Source organism: Salmo salar, chromosome 02 (assembly GCF_965601325.2).
Source record: "Salmo salar chromosome 02, fSalSal1, whole genome shotgun sequence".
NCBI lineage: Eukaryota > Metazoa > Chordata > Actinopteri > Salmoniformes > Salmonidae > Salmo > Salmo salar.
Window position 1 is genome coordinate 46,227,352 of NC_138292.1, and position 19,790 is coordinate 46,247,141.

At 44.3% G+C, this 19,790-nt stretch overlaps 1 pseudogene; it reads left to right on the plus strand.

Moving 5' to 3' along the window:
- Nucleotides 1–19,790, plus strand: part of LOC106581760 (melanin-concentrating hormone receptor 2-like) — a 56,944-nt pseudogene that overhangs the window by 13,058 nt on the left and 24,096 nt on the right.

Genomic DNA, 19,790 nt, shown 5'->3' on the forward strand with positions numbered 1-19,790 from the left:
AGGGGGGTTTTCTAGTTTAGTTTTTCTATGTTGTCGGGTTCTAGTTTTGTATTTCTATGTTGGGTTTTGTTTGGGATGATCTCCAATTAAAGGCAGCTGGTCCTCGTTGTCTCTAATTGGAGATCATACTTAAGTAGGGTTTTTTTACACCTGGGTTTGTGGGAGATTGTTTTTGAGTACGTGTATGTTTACTCTGTGTCACGGTTTGTTGTTTTTGTTATTCAGTTTATTTATATGTATGGCATAGTTTCACAGTGTAAATAAAATGTGGAACAACACACATGCTGCACTTTGGTCTACTTCCTACGACCACCGTGACATTATGACTCTTTGCAGCAAAATCTGCAGAGCTGGGATGGTTGTGTCACCCATTGATTATCTAATTTCTAATGGTTGCAACAATTTTTGTTGAAAAACTGTTTTGAATATCAGTAAATAAACCATGTGCCATGGAAATCTCTTCAACTATTTTCCTATCTATATGGCACAGCTGTCCATTCTTTGGTCCTTAAATGAAACTATCAGTTCTTCAATGCAGGGCCGACAGACAAGTTTTTAACTTTCTCTTCCACTTACATTTTTGCAGTAATTAGTTTAATTTTGAGTAGAGCATACATTTCCATATACGTTTGTTAGCTGCATGTGTGACATAACACCACCAGTCCTATTTATGATATCATTTACAAAAGGTTATACCGTTTAACTTAAAAAAAAAAAAAAAAAGGTTTTTGATCGATTACTATATTTGAGTTCTGGTGGATTAAACTGAAATTGTAACCCACTTTCTATAGCTTGTTTTAAAAATAGCTTTATTTTGCAGATTTCATTTAAGAAGTGCGGTTTGGCGGGGCATGTTTCGGAGGACGCATGACTCGATCTTCGCCTCTCCCAAGTCCATTGGGGAGTATTTTTTTATGTTAGGGGGTAAATCAGCTTTAATATTGCAGATTGTAGTTTGTAATCACTAACAATCCCCCATATATATTTCTTTGCAAATATAAATGCATATTTGGATTTCTAGCCCCTTGATATTGTTGGATCTGATTTTAATAGCCAACATTTCGATGGCCATAATAAATAGATTTGCTGATAGTGGACAACCTTGTTTTACTCAACAGTTTAATACTTTGAGAAGTTGCCATTATTTTACACTATTTTACACCTAGGGTTACTATACATAACTTTAACCCATTGTTTAAGAGATTCTCCAAAATTGAAATATTCCAGGCATTTAAATATAAATTCCAGTTGTACTTTAAACTTTTGGTGCCAGCGAAGATGACATAAGAAAGTAGTCAAGACGACTTGCTTGATTGAGCCTCCGCCATGGATATCTCACTCACTAGGTCAGGATATTTAAGCCTCCATAAAGCCACTAGTTCCAATATATCCATGATTTTACCGCTTTTACTTTGCTCTGCGGTCCAACACATCCCAAACCATCTCAATTGGGTTGAGGTCGGGTGATTGTGGAGGTCAGGTCATCTGATGTAACACTCCATCACTCTCCTTCTTGGTCAAATAGCCCTTACACAGCCTTGAGGTGTGTTTTCGGTCATTGTCCTGTTGAAAAACAAATGATAGTCCCACTAAGCACAAACCAGATGGGGTGGCATATCGCTGCAGAATCCTGTGGTAGCCATGTTGGTTAAGTGTGCCTTGAGTTCTAAATAAATCACAGACTGTCATCAGCAAGCACACCCACACCACCTCCTCCATGCTTTACGGTAGGAACCACAAATGCGGAGATCAGTAGTTCACCTACTCGGCATCGCACAAAGACAGTGGTTGGAAACAGATTTCCACCAGAAATGTCCATTGCTCGTGTTTCTTGGCCCAAGCAGGTCTCTTCTTATTGGTGTCCTTTGGTATGGTTTCTTTGCAGCAATTCAACCATGAAGGCCAGATTCATGCAGTCTCCTCTGAACATTTGACGTTGAGATGGGTCTGTTATTTGAACATTTTTGGGCTGCAATTAGAGGTGTAATCTAACCCTGCTCTCACTCAACCCTATCCAGGGCCCGCTCGATCAAGAAGCAAGCCCACAGGCTTTGACTATAGACTCAAATACAAATGTTGCGATGCACAAGGTAAACCACATCACAATTCCACTCAAACGCCAATAAGTCGATCTGTTTTCACCATGAACACAAATGACACATCACGTTGTTGAACAAACACTACACTTTCAAAATCGCTACCTGGAAACAGTTCTGGAGGACTGCTTAACCCATAAGCTAAATGAGTCTGGCCCGACAATATCGCTCATATTTCAATCGCTGTTAAATTACCTCAAAGGATTGTGAACCCAGCTAACCGTCAGTCAAAAGCAGAACGATGCAAAACTAAACTTCGAGGTTTCACTCAGACTACCTCGCCTCTCACAATGTGACTCATGCTGAAACGACACTTCCAAAACATATAGCTTGTTATCAGACTCTAAACTGAACACCTGCTACTCGAAGCAGACTTGATGGATCGTTTGATCCCACTGATGGATTGGAAAAACAAATGGTGGTCACAAGTAACCGTGCCATCTCTACTGACTACGCTGTCTTCTCTTAACACTGGCTACAACACAGTCATCCACAAGGATTATCTGTCAAAAGGACACCTTGGGAAAAAGAGGTTGCGACACCTCTTGGTGCAGAATCTGACACAGATATTACGATATCTCATCATATTCAATCAACAAACCTGAGAATATTATTTTCATGATTTCGAGCCAGAACTCTGAGTGAGCAACTTCCCTCCTCAGAGTCATGCAATACTGTAGCTAAGATTAACTTTACTTGTCCTTCAGACACTTCCGCAAGCACCGCGGCCAAAACAAAGCATCAACGTTCAGAGTGGACATTGCTTCCGATGATACATTTTTCGCTTTGAGGGGGACAGAAACCCCGTACAATGAAACTAACGGTATCAGTCCCTCCACTGATCCGGTGACTCCAACTGGTGAAACACTGTGCGATGTCACCGAAAGATATCCTTGTCTCAGTTCGCAGGTACTGAAACGGTTACTACACACAGACGCTGTGGTGAATGGCAGGCCAAGACAGCCACTGAGCTTTTTGAAGCACAAACACCAGGAGATTTGGTTGAAAGGTTACGGCCAATCTACTAATAAAGCTGCTTGCTGACAACTCGTACAAAGGGCACAAACTTTTGGTTTGTGCCTCGGACACCAACCACTGGTGGGTGGGTCCCGAGACACAAAGGGGGGAATACAAGCCCAGACCCATGATGAGCCTTGTTGAGGCCAGTGGGTGGGGTGCAACACTGTACGAGGCCGCCCGATCAGGAAACAAATCAAGTTGTAAACGTCGCCACGAGAACAGAGGGGAGCGGACAAGCCCCTCAATGGATTGTTTGGTCCCACTGATGGATTGGGGATAACCGTAGAATACATCTGAGATATCACTCTGGTAGATGTCTAGGGTATGATAATTTCTCATTCATACCTATTTTTGTGCCAGCAAGTCTTTTGCCCAGGCTTTTGCCCATTATTTTATCTTTAAAAAAATATATAATTTGGCAACGATTGTGCACTCGTATCGCTGTCCTCTATCTGAAATTGAGTACACATTCGAGTTTGATTTTGTTGACAGTGTCACCTAGGTTCTGTAGCGGTTAAAGATGGAATTCTTTCACTACACTTTCAGGATCTTCACCCTCATTTTCTATGATACCAGTAAGTACTAGATATTTTCCGCATGGATCTAGACTTTATTTCAAGTAAGGCTTCTCTCAGAAACATGTTCTCCTTTAAGTTCTTTACCATCCGTTTCAATAGTATTGCCTGTACCTTTCAGCTTATTTGTTTCCTTCTCCATTGTCGCAGCTTTTTTGTCACTCATTCCTAGCCTCGCCTTCATATCCTTTACTTACAAGTGAAAATAATACATCATCTGGGTCTGTCGCGGAATCTTGTAGTTTCTCTTGATGTTTGGTTCTCAATTTTTTTCCTGGATCCTCTCCGACATCTTTTGGCCTTGACTGCGTTCGTAATATTTATCAATACATTTCTCTAGCCTTATATGTTTTTGGAGGTTATTATCCAGCTTGAATGTTATTACCTACAAGTAAATAGATCAGTGTAGTGCTACTATTTAGTCAGTTTTAGAGAGGTTGAATATTGCGCTCTCTTCTGTCCTTTCTAGAATGACCAATCAAGAGATTGAGGTCAGCTGATACCTCAATGGGTGACATGTCTGGTGAGTATGCAGGCCATGGAAGAACTGGGAAATTTTCAGCTTCAAGAAATTGCGTACAGATCCTTGCAACATTGGGCCATGCACTATAATGTTGAAACATTAGCTGATGGCGGCGGATGAATGAACAACAATAGGCCTCAGGATCTCATCACGGCATCTCTGCGCATTCAAATTGACGTCGATAAAATGCAATTGTGTTCATTGTCCGTCGCTTATGCCTGCCCATACCGTGACCCCAACGCCACCATGGGGCACTCTGGTCACAACGTTGACATCAGCAAACCACTCACCCACATGACACCATACATGCCGTCTGCCCGGTACAATTGAAACCAGGAGTCATCTGTGAAGAGCACACTTCTGCCATTGGCCATCGAAGGTGAGCATTGTCCACTGAAGTCTGTTACGATGCCGAACTGCAATCAGGTCAAGACTCTATTGAGGACAACAAGCACACAGATTAGCTTCCCTAAGACGGTTTCAGACAGTTTGTGCAGACATTCTTAATTGTGCAAACCCACAGTTTCATCAGCTGTCTGGGTGGCTGGTTTCAGATGATCCCGCAGGTGAAAAAGCCAGATGTAGAGGTCCTGGGCTGGCGTGATTACATGTCATCTGCGGTTGTGAGGCCGGTTGGATGTACTGCCAAATTCTCTAAAATGATGAAGATGTTATGCAGCCTGGTCTCAGACTCGGCATAACATAGTACATTTAAATCCAGGACACTCAAATTAGTATGATATGTTACGTTGGTATGGTTACATAAGATAGAGGGTTATAACACAAACGTCTAGCAACCCAAAGCTTGTGAGTTCAAATCTCAATATGGGCAACTTTAATATTTTAGCAACTTTTCACTACTTTTTAGCTACCTTGCAAATACTTAGCATGTTAGCTAACCGTTCCCTAACCTTAACCCTTTGTTAACCCTGCCCCTAACCTTACTCTGAAACTTAACTGTAACCCCTAGCCTAGCTAAAATTAGCCATCTAGCTAACATTAGCAAACTAGCCAGAATTTCTAACATATACGTTTAGCAAATTCTAAAATATTGTACATTTTGCAAATTCGTAACATATAATCAAAATTGTAATTCGTAACATATCATACGAAATGGGTGATGGACATTCACAAATGAATACATACCATGCGAAACGTAACATATCATACTAAATGGAGTGTCTCGGATAGCCGTACAGAATAATATGAAATTCTCTGAGACCAGGTTGCATTATGGTAGAGAAATTAACTTTCAATTGTCTGGCAACAGCTCTGGTGGACTGCAGTCAGCATGCCAATTGCACTCTCCCTCAAAACTTAAAACATCTGTGGCATTGTGTTGTTTGACAAAACTGCACATTTTAGTGGCCTTTCATCGTCCTCACCTGTAGAATGATCATGCTGTTTAATCAGATTATTGATATGCCACACCTGTCAGGTGGATGGATTATCTTTGCAAAAGGAGAAACGCTCATTAAAAGGGAATTAAACAAATTTGTGTCCAAAATTTGAGAGAAATATGCTTTTTGTGTGTATGGAGAATTTCTTGGATATTTTATTTCAGCTCATGAAGCATTGTACCAACACTTTACCTGTTGTGTTTGTAGTTTTGTTCAGTATAACTGCGTTCTAAACTGAAGACCATGATTAGTTGATTATTGGAGTCAGGTGTGTTAGCTGGGGCAAAAGTGTGTCACCAATCAGGCCAGCGGGGCCTGGAGTTGCCCTTCCCGGCTTACAGCTACAGAAAGTCAGAGATATGGGACTCAGTGGAAAGTGACAGTAGTAACATGGAACAATCAAACATTAAAGGCATTCTCTGGGGGATTTCACTCCACCGTACTGTACGTGTACCACTGCAGCACAAATTGGAAGTGTTCTCACTGTATTTGCTCCATGTTAAATAAAGGTTAAATAAAATAAAAGTTGGTGTCAGCAGGTCCTTTAGGTCAGTGTTTCCCAACTCCAGTCCTCGAGTATCCATAACAGTACACATTTCTGTTGTAGCCCCAGACCAGTACACCTGATTCAAATTGTCAACTAATCACCAAGCCTTCAATGTGTTGAATCAGGTGAGTTTGTCCAGGTCTACAACAAAAATGTGTGCTGTTGGGGTTCTCAAGGACTGGAGTTGGGAAACACTGCTTAAGGTGGAACAATTTACTTGAAAAGCAATCCTAAAGATCCCATTACCAGGCTATGTGTACACTGATTGTAGATGTCCTTTCCATTTCCATACAGAGTCAGTAAAATCAGTCAGTAAAATCAAATGCAGTGCATCATGGGATGTTCCCATGTGGGGAACCAAAGGGTAGAGTGAGGACCTCAGGCCACATGATAAAATAAGCTGAAAGGTGATGGTCAGGAGCCACTAGAGGACAGATGGCACAATTATTACTCTTTTGATAACTTTATTTTAAATCTTGCTCCACTGGGGTTTGTTAACTATAAAATAAAGGTTGTGAAGGAATCATCTCAAAACACAGCCCTACAATGTGACCTTATGCATTAAGCAGATTGGAGTTCCTTACTTCAACTTCTTAAGGGCAGCGCTGCCTTGAGAACATAAACTAATGCAATTAGCTATGTTTAGGAAAGAAATGTGATTAGTTGAGTTTAGGCAAGTAATTCCAATTGGTTGAGGTTGGGTTAGGGGTTGGGCTAAGATTACATAAGACATTTGATTGGTTAAGTGTACTGTCGGGAAGGGTTGGGTTGCGAACAAGCATGCTTGTGTATGAAAATGTGAATGTTAATGGCATCCTCCACCACCACGCACCACCACCAACCTACCTACCATTCTTTCTGCCCTTTGAGGCAGAACGGCCCTCAAAACAAAATTGAACAAGCACAGATTGTTGCTTTGTTGTTAGATGTGATAAGTATGCTGTAGTTATGAAGTCCACTATTGTTCGTTCTGAATGTATTTAACACAGAGTACAGAGAGTGTTAAGATGTGTGTTACTTTACAGGACCACAAAGAAGACCGTTCCAGACATATACATCTGTAACCTGGCCGTGGCTGATGTGGTCCACGTGACGGTCATGCCCTTCCTGATCCACCAGTGGGCGCGGGGGGGGGCACTGGGTGTTTGGCAGCGCCCTCTGCACCATCATCACCTCCCTGGACAACTGCAATCAGGTGGCCTGTGCTGCCGTCATGACCGCTGTCAGCCTGGACAGGTGAGTAATATGATATTGGAGTCAGTTTGCCTTGTGCTCTATTGCCGGTTGGCAATACCCGGTTGGCAATACCCGGTTGGCAATAGAGCAGAGCTAGGAGACCGGCACATAAAAACACCAAAATTACAATTAAGTAATCCATTTCTGTCCTAAGCACTGATCTTCACATTTTCATATTTGGAACATGTCCTTGCATGCCATGCACTGAGTATGTAATCAGACACTTCATTAGATTCTGATCATAATTTGGGAGTTAACCTTCAACAGCTTGGCAAAGTCAAGTGTCTCAGTAGTGGAAACAGGTGTAAAGTCAGTTCAAATCAAAGTTTATTGGTCGCGTACACAGATTTGCAGATGTTATCGCAGGTGCAGTGAAATGCTTATGTTTCAACCATGCAGTAATATCTAGCAATAAAACATCCAAAAAGAAAAGACAATTCTAAACAAGAAATTAAGAAATCAGAACGAGCAATGTCAGAGACCAAAATATAAATAAACTCAGCAAAAAAAGAAACGTCCCTTTTTCAGGACCCTGTCTTTCAAAGATAATTTGTAAAAATCCGAATAACTTCACAGATCTTCATTGTAAAGGGTTTAAACACTGTTTCCCCATGCTTGTTCAATGAGCCATAAACAATAATGAACACGCACCTGTGGAACGGTCGTTAAGACACTAACAGCTTACAGACGGCAATTAAGGTCACAGTTATGAAACTTAGGACACTAAAGAGGCCTTTCTACTGACTCTGAAAAACACCAAAGAAAGATGCCCAGTGTCCCTGCTCATCTGCGTGAACGTGCCTTAGGTATGCTGCAAGGAGGCATGAGGACTGCAGATGTGGCCAGGGCAATAAATTGCAATGTCCGGACTGTGAGACCTCTAAGACAGCACTACAGGGAGACAGGACAGACAGCTGATCATCCACGCAGTGGCAGACCACGTGTAACATTTACATTTACATTACATTTAAGTCATTTAGCAGACGCTCTTATCCAGAGCGACTTACAAATTGGTGGATTCACCTTATGATATCCAGTGGAACAACCACTTTACAATAGTGCATCTAAATCTTTTAGGGGGGGGGGGGTTAGAAGGATTACTTTATCCTATCCTAGGTATTCCTTAAAGAGGTGGGGTTTCAGGTGTCTCCGGAAGGTGGTGATTGACTCCGCTGTCCTGGCGTCGTGAGGGAGCTTGTTCCACCATTGGGGTGCCAGAGCAGCGAAAAGTTTTGACTGGGCTGAGCGGGAACTGTGCTTCCTCAGAGGTAGGGAGGCGAGCAGGCCAGAGGTGGATGAACGCAATGCCCTTGTTTGGGTGTAGGGCCTGATCGGAGCCTGAAGGTACGGAGGTGCCGTTCCCCTCACAGCTCCGTAGGCAAGCACCATGGTCGTGTAGCGGATGCGAGCTTCAACAGGAAGCCAGTGGAGAGAGCGGAGGAGCGGGGTGACGTGAGAGAACTTGGGAAGGTTGAACACCAGACGGGCTGCGGCGTTCTGGATGAGTTGTAGGGGTTTAATGGCACAGGCAGGGAGCCCAGCCAACAGCGAGTTGCAGTAATCCAGACGGGAGATGACAAGTGCCTGGATTAGGACCTGCGCCGCTTCCTGTGTGAGGCAGGGTTGTACTCTGCGAATGTTGTAGAGCATGAACCTACAGGATCGGGTCACCGCCTTGATGTTAGTAGAGAACGACAGGGTGTTGTCCAGGGTCACGCCAAGGTTCTTAGCACTCTGGGAGGAGGACACAATGGAGTTGTCAACCGTGATGGCGAGATCATGGAACGGGCAGTCCTTCCCCGGGAGGAAGAGCAGCTCCGTCTTGCCGAGGTTCAGCTTGAGGTGGTGATCCGTCATCCACACTGATATGTCTGCCAGACATGCAGAGATGCGATTCGCCACCTGGTTATCAGAAGGGGGAAAGGAGAAGATTAATTGTGTGTCGTCTGCACAGCAATGATAGGAGAGACCATGTGAGGATATGACAGAGCCAAGTGACTTGGAGTATAGCGAGAATAGGAGAGGGCCTAGAACTGAGCCCTGGGGGACACCAGTGGTGAGAGCACGTGGTGCAGAGACAGATTCTCGCCACGCCACCTGGTAGGAGCGACCTGTCAGGTAGGACGCAATCCAAGCGTGGGCCGCGCCGGAGATGCCCAACTCGGAGAGGGTGGAGAGGAGGATCTGATGGTTCACCGTATCAAAGGCAGCAGATAGGTCTAGGAGGATGAGAGCAGAGGAGAGAGAGTTAGCTTTAGCAGTGCGGAGAGCCTCCGTGACACAGAGAAGAGCAGTCTCAGTTGAATGACCAGCCTTGAAACCTGACTGATTTGGATCGAGAAGGTCATTCTGAGAGAGATAGCAGGAGAGCTGGCCAAGGACGGCACGTTCAAGAGTTTTGGAGAGAAAAGAAAGAAGGGATACTGGTCTGTAGTTGTTGACTTCGGAGGGATCGAGTGTAGGTTTTTTCAGAAGGGGTGCAACTCTCGCTCTCTTGAAGACGGAAGGGACGTAGCCAGCGGTCAAGGATGAGTTGATGAGCGAGGTGAGGTAAGGGAGAAGGTCTCCGGAAATGGTCTGGAGAAGAGAGGAGGGGATAGGGTCAAGCGGGCAGGTTGTTGGGCGGCCGGCCGTCACAAGACGTGAGATTTCATCTGGAGAGAGAGGGGAGAAAGAGCTCAAAGCACAGGGTAGGGCAGTAACAACACCTTCACAGGATCGGTACATCCAAACATCACACCTGCGGGACAGGTACAGGATGGAAACAACAACTGCCCGAGTTACACCAGGAACGCACAATCCCTCCATCAGTGCTCAGACTGTCCGCAATAGGCTGAGAGAGGCTGGACTGAGGGCTTGTAGTCCTGTTGTAAGGCAGGTCCTCACCAGACATCACCGGCAACAACGTCGCCTATGGGCACAAACCCACCGTTGCTGGTCCAGACAGGACTGGCAAAAAGTGCTCTTCACTGACGAGTCGTGGTTTGGTCTCAACAGAGGTGATGGTCGTATTCGCGTTTATCGTTGAAGGAATGAGCGTTACACCGAGGCCTGTACTCTGGAGTGGGATCGATTTGGAGGTGGAGGGTCCGTCATGGTCTGGGGCGGTGTGTCACAGCATCATCGGACTGAGCTTTTTGTCATTGCAGGCAATTTCAACGCTGTGCGTTACAGGGAAGACATCCTCCTTCCTCATGTGGTACCCTTCCTGCAGGCTCATCTTGACATGACCCTCCAGTATGACAATGCCTCCAGCCATACTGCTCATTCTGTGCATGATTTCCTGCAAGACAGGAATGTCAGTGTTCTGCCATGGCCAGCGACGAGCCCGGATCTCAATCCCATTGAGCACGTCTGGAACCTGTTGGGTCGGAGGGTGAGGGGTAGGGCCATTCCCCCCAGAAATGTCTGGGATCTTGCAGGTGCCTTGGTGGAAGAGTGGGGTAATATCTCACAGCAAGAACTGGCAAATCTGGTGCAGTCCATGGGGAGGAAATGCACTGCAGTACTTAATGCAGCTGGTGGTCACACCAGATACTGACTGTTACTTTTGACCCCCCCCCCCCCCCCCTTTGTTCAGGGACACATTATTCCATTTCTGTTAGTCACATGCCTGTGGAACTTGTTCAGTTTGTCTCAGTTGTTGAATCTTGTTATGTTCATTCACATATTTACACATGTTAAGTTTGCTGAAAATAAACGTAGTTAACAGAGAGGACGTTTCTTTCTTTGCTGAGTTTATATATCAGCCTATTCACTCAGCCTATTGAGTCCACTGGTCCCACTCACATATAACTACCCTACGCCTTGAGGTCTTTCTACTCTCTCCAGATGAAATCTTGCGACTAGTGAGGTCCAAAATGGCCAGAGTCGCTCCCCTCCTCAAGAAACAAACACTTGACCCCTCTGATGAAAAAATTATAGGCTGGTATCCCTTCTTTCTTTTTTTTCCAAAACAGTTGAGCGTGCTTTCTCTGACCAACCCTCTCACTGTCTCTCTCAGAACAATCTTCTTTACCCTATCCAGTCAGGCTTCAAGACGGGTCATTCAACTGAGACTGCTCTTCTGTGTCAATCCAATCCAATCCAAACACTGCCAATCCTGACTCTCTCTCCTCTGTTCTCATCCTTCTAGATCTATCCGCTGCCTTCGACACCATGAACCATGGTCCCGTGGGGCTCAGTTGTTAGAGCATGGCACTTGCAACGCCAGGGTTGTGGGTTTGATTCTCACGGAGGATCAGTACAAATGAAAATATATGCATTCACTACTGCAAGTCGCTCTGGATAAGAGCGTTTGCTTAATGACTAAAATATAATATGTAAACATAATCCTCTTCTCCACCATCTCAGGCGTTGCACACTCTTGGATTGTATCCTGGCAGGCCGCTCCTACCAGGTGACTTGGAGAAGATCTGTGCCTGCATCACGTACTCTTACTACTGGTGTCTTTCAGGGCACGGTTCTAGGCCCTGTCCTCTTCTCTCTATACACCAAGTCACTTGGGCTCTGTCATATCCTCTGTCATTATAAAAGGCTGTCATTGTACAGAAGAATTTGTTCTTAACTGGCTTGCCTAGTTAAATAACGGTTAAATAAAAATCCTCACAGGGTCTCTCCTATCATTGCTCTGCGGATGACACTCAGGTAGCGACACACATCTCTGCGTGCCAGGAAGATATCTCAGCTAGGTTGTCGGCCACCACCTCAACCTCGACAAGACAGACCTGCTCTTCCTCCCGGGGAGGGCCTGCTCACTCCAAGACCTCTCCATCATGGTTGACTCCACAGTGTACCCCTTCCCGGAGGGCAAAGAACCTTGGCATGACCCTGGATAGCACTCTGTCATTCTCTGCAAACATCAAAGCAGTGACTCACTCCTTCAGGTTCATGCTCTGCAACATCTGTAGAATCCGATCCTTCCTCACATGATAAGTGGCGCAGGTCCTAATACAGGCACTTTTTATCTCCCATCTGGACTACTGCAATTCGCTGTTGGCTAGGATCTCCGCTCATGCCATCAAACCCCGGCAACTTATCCAGAATGCCGCAGCACGCCTAGTGTTCAATCTTCCCAAGTTCTCCCATGTCACCCCACTCCTCCGCACACTCCACTGGCTTCCAGGCGAAGCTCACATCCACTACAAGACCATGGTACTTGCCTACGGAGCAGAAAGAGGAACTGCCCCTCCCTGCCTTCAGACTCTGCTCAAACCCTACACCCCAACCCGAGTACTCACTTTCTGCCACCACTGGTCTTTTGGCCCTCCCACCCACACGGGAGGGCAGCTCCCGCTCAGCCCAATCAAAGCTCTTCTTTGTCCTGGCACCCCAATAGTGGAACCAGCTTCCCCCTGAAGCTAGGACAGAAGAGTCCGAAAACCTCTTAAAAGGCTGTCTTAAATAATCCCACAGTACCCCAACACACACCCCATCCTCACCCACCCCGCCTTTTGTAAACTAACACCCTACCAGCACTAACTTTGTTGATAGCTACTTCAAATGTGGATGGGGCGTGTTCTCTGCTGTCTCCTGTAGTCCACGATCAGCTCCTTCGTTTTGTTGACATTGATTGAGAGGTTATTTTCCTGGCACTACTCTGCCTGGGCTCTCACCTCCTACCTCTTGGCTGTCTCATTGTTGTTGGTAATCAGGCCTACCACTGTTGTGTTGTCTGCAAACTTGATGATTTGAATTGGAGACGTGTATAGCCACGCAGTCATGGGTCAACAGGGAGTACAGAAGGGGACTGAGCATGCACTCCTGTGGGGCCCACGTGTTGATGGTCAGCATGGTGTAGGTGCTGTTGCCTACTTTCACCACCTGGGGTCGGCCCGTCAGGAAGTTTAGGACCCAGTTGCACAGGGAGGGGTTCAGACCCAGGGTCCTGTGCTTAGTGATGATCTTGGAAGGCACTATGGTGTTGAAGGCTGAGTATTCTCACATAGATATCCCCCCCAAACCCTCTTTTACACTGCAGCTACTCTGTTTATCATATATGCATAGTCACTTTAACTACACATTCATGTACATACTACCTCAATTGGCCCGACCAACCAGTGCCCCCGCACATTGGCTAACCGGGCTATCTGCATTGTGTCCCACCACCGACCACCCGCCAACCCCTCTTTTACGCTACTGCTACTCTCTGTTTATCATATATACATAGTCAATTTAACCACATCTATCTACATGTACATACTACCTCAATCAGCCTGACTAACCAGTGCCTGTATATAGCCTCGCTACTGTTAAAGCCTCGCTACTGTATATAGCCTCGCTACTGTTATAGCCTCGCTACTGTATATAGCCTCGCTACTGTTATTTTTCACTGTCTTTTTACTGTTGTTTTTATTTCTTTACTTACCTATTGTTCGCCTAATACCTTTTTTGCACTGTTATAGCCTATAGATAAGCATTTAACTGTAAGGTCTACACCTGTTGTATTCAGCGCACGTGACAAATAACGTTTGAATTGATTTATTCCTCTTGTCCAGGTGGGATTGGGCAGTGCAATGGTGATCGCGTCATTCGTGAATCTGTTTGGGCGTTATGCAAATTGTGGTGGGTTCAGGTGTCGGGTAAGGTGAAGGTGATATGAAGGGTGCCGTCTTCTGTGTCCTGACACTCTTTGTGGTCACCAAAGATCCCATTGCATTATCGCAGTCCTTCTCAAATAGTGGGGCGCGATGCCAGGGGGGGTGCGTGTGACCCCGGGGAACATGCTTTTTTTTGCCGCAGGGAGTAGGGTTTTTTTTCACCAAACAAGAGCACACAGCACAGAGCAGGAGATATGAAGTGCAGATAACAAACCCTTAAGAGACACCATAGAAAAGTATTTAACAGGGATGAAAAGAAAGGCGGAAAGAGACAGAGATAATGAGACAAACGTAAGTCTCCCGAAAGCTAAGACGAGGAAATATGACGAAGCGTATGTAGCGCTTGGCTTCACTGTGACTACGGTGGGAGACGAGGAAAGACCGGTATGTTTACTGTGTCTAAAAATGTTGGCAGTGGACAGCATGAAGCCAAATAAATGAAGGCGTCACTTAAAGACATTACACCCCAATCACGCTGATAAGCCGCTTGAGTTTTTTCAGCGAAAACGTGCCGAATATTGCCAACAATCGTCCCGCTTTGTGAATGCTACTTCAGTAAACCAGCGAGCACTGTTAGCATCATATAAGGTGGCGTACCAAATTGCTCAGTGCAACAAACAAAAAAACACTCCATAGCAGAGGAGCTGATACTGCCTGCAGCATTAGACATGGTCTCTGTCATGCTGGATGACGCAAGTGCTGCAAAAATAAAAACTATCCCTCTGTCCAATGACAGTCGCCAGACGTATAAATGACATTGCTAACGATCTTAAAGAACAGCTGGTAGATAAACTCAAAGACAAACGTTTTGCCTTACAGTTCGATGAAGCAACAAACAAACAAACAGCAACAAAGACTGTTTGTTTATCGCTTATGTACGTTTTGACATGACAAACTCCCTGTGTGAGGATCTACTTTTTTGTAAATATGTCAGAGACAGAGCCACAGCTGAAGAGCTATTCAAAATGCTGGACTGCTTCCTGACTGAGAATGGGCTAAAGTGGGAGAACTGCATTGGTGTTTGCAGTGATGGTGCACAGACCATGGCAAGGATGAGAAAAGGACTTCGGGCACATCAAGAAGGCCTCACCTAATGCTGAGTGGAGACACAGAGAAGCACTGGCATCAAGGCACCTTTCCTCTGAATTAAGTGAGGTTATGACTGACATTGTAGGTGTAGTCAATTTTATAAAGACCAGACCACTAAAAACAAGAGTCTTCTCTGCTATCTGTGAGGAGATGGGAGCTGAACATCAAGCTGTGCTGTTTCACAGTGAAGCAAGGTGGCTGTCACGAGGAAAAGTCTTGTCCCGAGTTTTTGAGCTCAGAGAGCAGATAAGAATGTTTTCGGAGCAGGAGCACAAGTATGACCTCGCAGAAAAATGTAGTGATGAGAACTTCCTGGCACAACTGGCCTACCTGAGTGATATATTTGGAAAGCTAAATGAACTAAATCTACAGCTTCAAGGGAAAGATAAACACCTCCCTAAGGTCACAGACAAGATCAGCTCTTTCACTCGAAAGCTTGCAATGTGGGGCAGGCGACTTGATGAAGGAAATACTGATTCATTCGAGAACCTGCATGAATTTGTTGACACTACTGACTATGATGCCACCTCAGTGATTCCATATATTAAGGAGCATATTTCATCACTGATGGGATTCTTTAAAAAGTACTTCCCTGAAAACAGTTCCCAATATGACTGGGCGAGAGATCCTTTCAATGCACCAGCTCCAACTGGTTTCAGCTCTGCAGAGGAGGACCAGTTCATTGATATGACGTCTAACTCCACATTGAGACTGAGGTTCACATCACAGACACTAAGTGAATTCTGAGTGTAGAGAAGGCAGTATCCACTCTTAGGGCAGAGGGCCATGGGCATTCTTCTTCCTTTTGCAACATCTTATCTTTGTGAGACTGGCTTCTCTGCTGTTGCTGCACTGAAGACCAAGTACAGGTCCCAGCTAAACATTGAGCAGGAGCTGAGAGTTGCAGTATCATGCTTCAAACCCCGTGTCGAAAAGCTGTGCTCTGCAAAACGTGCTCATTGTAGCCATTAATCCTGACTTCCTCATTTTGATAAAAATCAGCACAAATTGTTTTATTCATTTTTGTTTTATAGGTCAAAGTATATCATATATTGTGCTCCTGAGTTAATGTTGCTGATCAATTTGAATGTATTATTATTTATTGATTATATTTTATTTTTCAGTATCAAATGGTCAAAAAATGTTTACAGTTTAAATAAGATTTGAATTTTTTTTTACATTTCAGGCAAATTGATGCACTTTAAGTCTTTTCTGTTACAGACTAAAAACAATGTTAATAAAGTTATTCTTTGTTGTAAGTTGATCTATATTTCTTTCTTTTTTCTTCTTTGTTTTCTTTACTGTTAATAAGGATACAATGTTATGCAGAGGTGTACTTATAACAATTTTATAGACAAATGATACTATTTACAGTCGCTGCGGAGAGTTGGGGGGCGCGAAATGTTTACTTCTTCATAGGGGGGGGGGGGCGTAACAGAAAATAATTGAGAAGCACTGCATTATCGGAAGAGTACGGGTGTTAACCCCGGTGTCCTGGCTAAATTTCCAATCTGACCCTCATACCATCATGGCCACCTAATCATCTCCAGCTCCTAATTGGCTCATTCCCCCCTATAGGTTTTCCCCAGGTTGTTGCCGTAAATGAGAATGTGTTCTCAGTCAATTTACCTGTAAATATATATTCATTCATTCATTCATTCATTCATTAATTCATTCATTCATTCATTCATACATACATACATACATACATACATACGGTTGAAGTCGGAAGTTTACATACACTTAGGTTGGAGTCATTAAAACTTGTTTTTCAACCACTCCACAAATTTCTTGTCAAAAAACTATAGTTTTGGCAAGTTGGTTAGGACATCTACTTTGTGCATGACACAATACATTTTTCCAATAATTGTTTAGAGACAGATTATTTAACTTAAAATTCACTCTATCCGAATTCCAGTGGGACAGAAGTTTACATATACTAAGTTGACTGTGCCTTTAGAGAGCTTGGAAAATTCAAGAAAATTATGTCATGGCTTTAGAAGCTTTTGATAGGCTAATCGACATCATTTGAGTTAATTGGAGGTGTACCTGTGGATGTATTTCAAGGCCTACCTTCAAAACTCAAGCAAAAGGCACTGACATCATGGGAAAATCAAAAGAAATCAGCCCAAAAGAATTGTAGACCTCCACATGTCTGGTTCATCCTTGGGAGCAATTTCCAAACGCCTGAAGGTACCACGTTCATCTGTACAAACAATAGTACGCAAGAATAAACACCATGGGACCACGCAGCCAAAATACTGCTCAGGAAGGAGACACGTTCTGTCTCCTAGAGATGAACATACTTTGGTGCAAAAAGTGCAAATCAATCCCAGAACAACAGCAAAGGACCTTGTGAAGATGCTGGAGGAAATGGGTAAAAAAGTATATATATCCACAGTAAAACGAGTCCTATATCGACATAACCTGAAAGGCCGCTCATCAAGAAAGAAGCCACTGCTCCAAAACCGCCATAAAAAAGCCAGACTACGGTTTGCAACTGCACATGGGGACAAAGATCGTACTTTTTGGAGAAATGTCCTCTGGTCGGATGTAACAAAAATAGAACTGTTTGGCCATAATGACCATCGTTATGTTTGAAGGAAAAGGGGGAGTCTTGCAAGCAGAGGAACACCATCCCAACCGTGAAGCACGGGGGTGGCTTTGCTGCAGGAGGGACTGGTGCACTTCACAAAATACATGGCATCATGAGGAGGGAAATTATGTGGATATATTGAAGCAACATCTCAAGACATCAGTCAGGAAGTTAAAGCTAGGTCACAAATGGGTCTTCCAAATGGACAATGACCCCAAGCATACTTCCAAAGCTGTGGCAAAATGGCTTAAGGACAACAAAGTCAAGGTATTGGAGTGGCCGTCACAAAGCCCTGACCTCAACCCTATAGAAAATATGTGGGCAAAACTGAAAAAGCATGTGCGAGCAAGGAGGCTTACAAACCTGACTCAGTTACACCAGCTTAGTCAGAAGGAATGGGCCAAAATTCCCCCAACTTATTGTGGGAAGCTTGTGGAAGGCTACCCAAAACGTTTGACCCAAGTTAAACAATTTAAAGGCAATGCTACCAAATACCAATTGAGTGTATGTAAACTTCTGACCCACTGGGAATGTGATGAAAGAAATAAAAGCTGAAATAATTGTATCTCTCTACAATTATTCTGACATTTCACATTGTTAAAATGAAGTAGTGATCCTAACTGACCTAAGACAGGGAATCTTTCCTAGGATTAAATGTCAGGAATTGTGAAAAACTGAGTTTAAATGTTTTTGGCTAAGGTGTATGTAAACCTCCGACTTCAACTGTATATGCAGTTGTGGCAAAAAGTTGAGAATTACACAAATATAAATTTTCACAAAGTCTGCTGCCTCAGTGTCTTTAGATATTTTTGTCAGATGTTACAATGGAATACTAAAGTATAATTACAAGCATTTCATAAGTGTCAAAGGCTTTTATTGACAATTACATGAAATTGATGCAAAGCGTCAATATTTGCAGTGTTGACCCTTCTTTTTCAAGACCTCTGCAATTCGCCCTGGCATGCTGTCAATTCACTTCTGGGCCACATCCTGACTGATGGCAGCCCATTCTTGCATAATCAATGCTTGGAGTTTGTCAGAATTTGTGGGTTTTTGTTTGTCCACCCGCCTCTTGAGGATTGACCGCAAGTTCTCAATGGGATTAAGGTCTGGGGAGTCTCCTGGCCATGGACCCAAAATATTGATGTTTTGTTCCCTGAGCCACTTAGTTATCACTTTTGACTTATGGCAAGGTGCTCCATCATGCTGGAAAATGCATTGTTCGTCACCAAACTGTTCCTGGATGGTTGGGAGAAGTTGCTCTCAAAGGATGTGTTGGTATCATTCTTTATTCATGGCTGTGTTCTTAGGCAAAATTGTGAGTGAGTCCACTCCCTTGGCTGAGAAGCAACCCCACACATGAATGGTTTCAGGATGCTTTACTGTTGGCATGACACAGGACTGATGGTAGCGCTCACCTTGTCTTCTCCGGACAAGCTTTTTTCCGGATGCCCCAAACAATCGGAAAGGGGATTCATCAGAGAAAATGACTTTACCCCAGTCCTAAGCAGTCCAATCCATGTACCTTTTGCAGAATATCGGTCTGTCCCTGATGTTTTTCCTGGAGAGAAGTGGCTTCTTTGCTGCCCTTCTTGACACCAGGCCATCCTCCAAAAGTCTTCGCCTCACTGTGCGTGCAGAGGCACTCACACCTGCCTGCTGCCGTTCCGGAGCAAGCTCTGTACTGGTGGTGCCCCGATCCCGCAGCTGAATCAACTTTAGGAGACTGTCCTGGCGCTTGCTGGACTTTCTTGGGTGCCCTGAAGCCTTCTTCACAACAATTGAACCGCTCTTCTTGAAGTTTTTGATGATCCGATAAATGGTTTATTTAGGTGCAATCTTACTGGCAGCAATATCCTTGCCTGTGAAGCCCTTTTTGTACAAAGCAATGATGACGGTACGTGTTTCCTTGCAGGTAACCATGGTTGACAGAGGAAGAACAATGATTCCAAGCACCACTCTCCTTTTGAAGCTTCCAGTCTGTTATTCGAACTCAATCAGCATAACAGAGTGATCTCCAGCCTTGTCCTCGTCAACACTCACCCCTGTGTTAACGAGAGAATCACTGACATGATGTCAGCTGGTCCTTTTGTGGCAGGGCTGAAATGC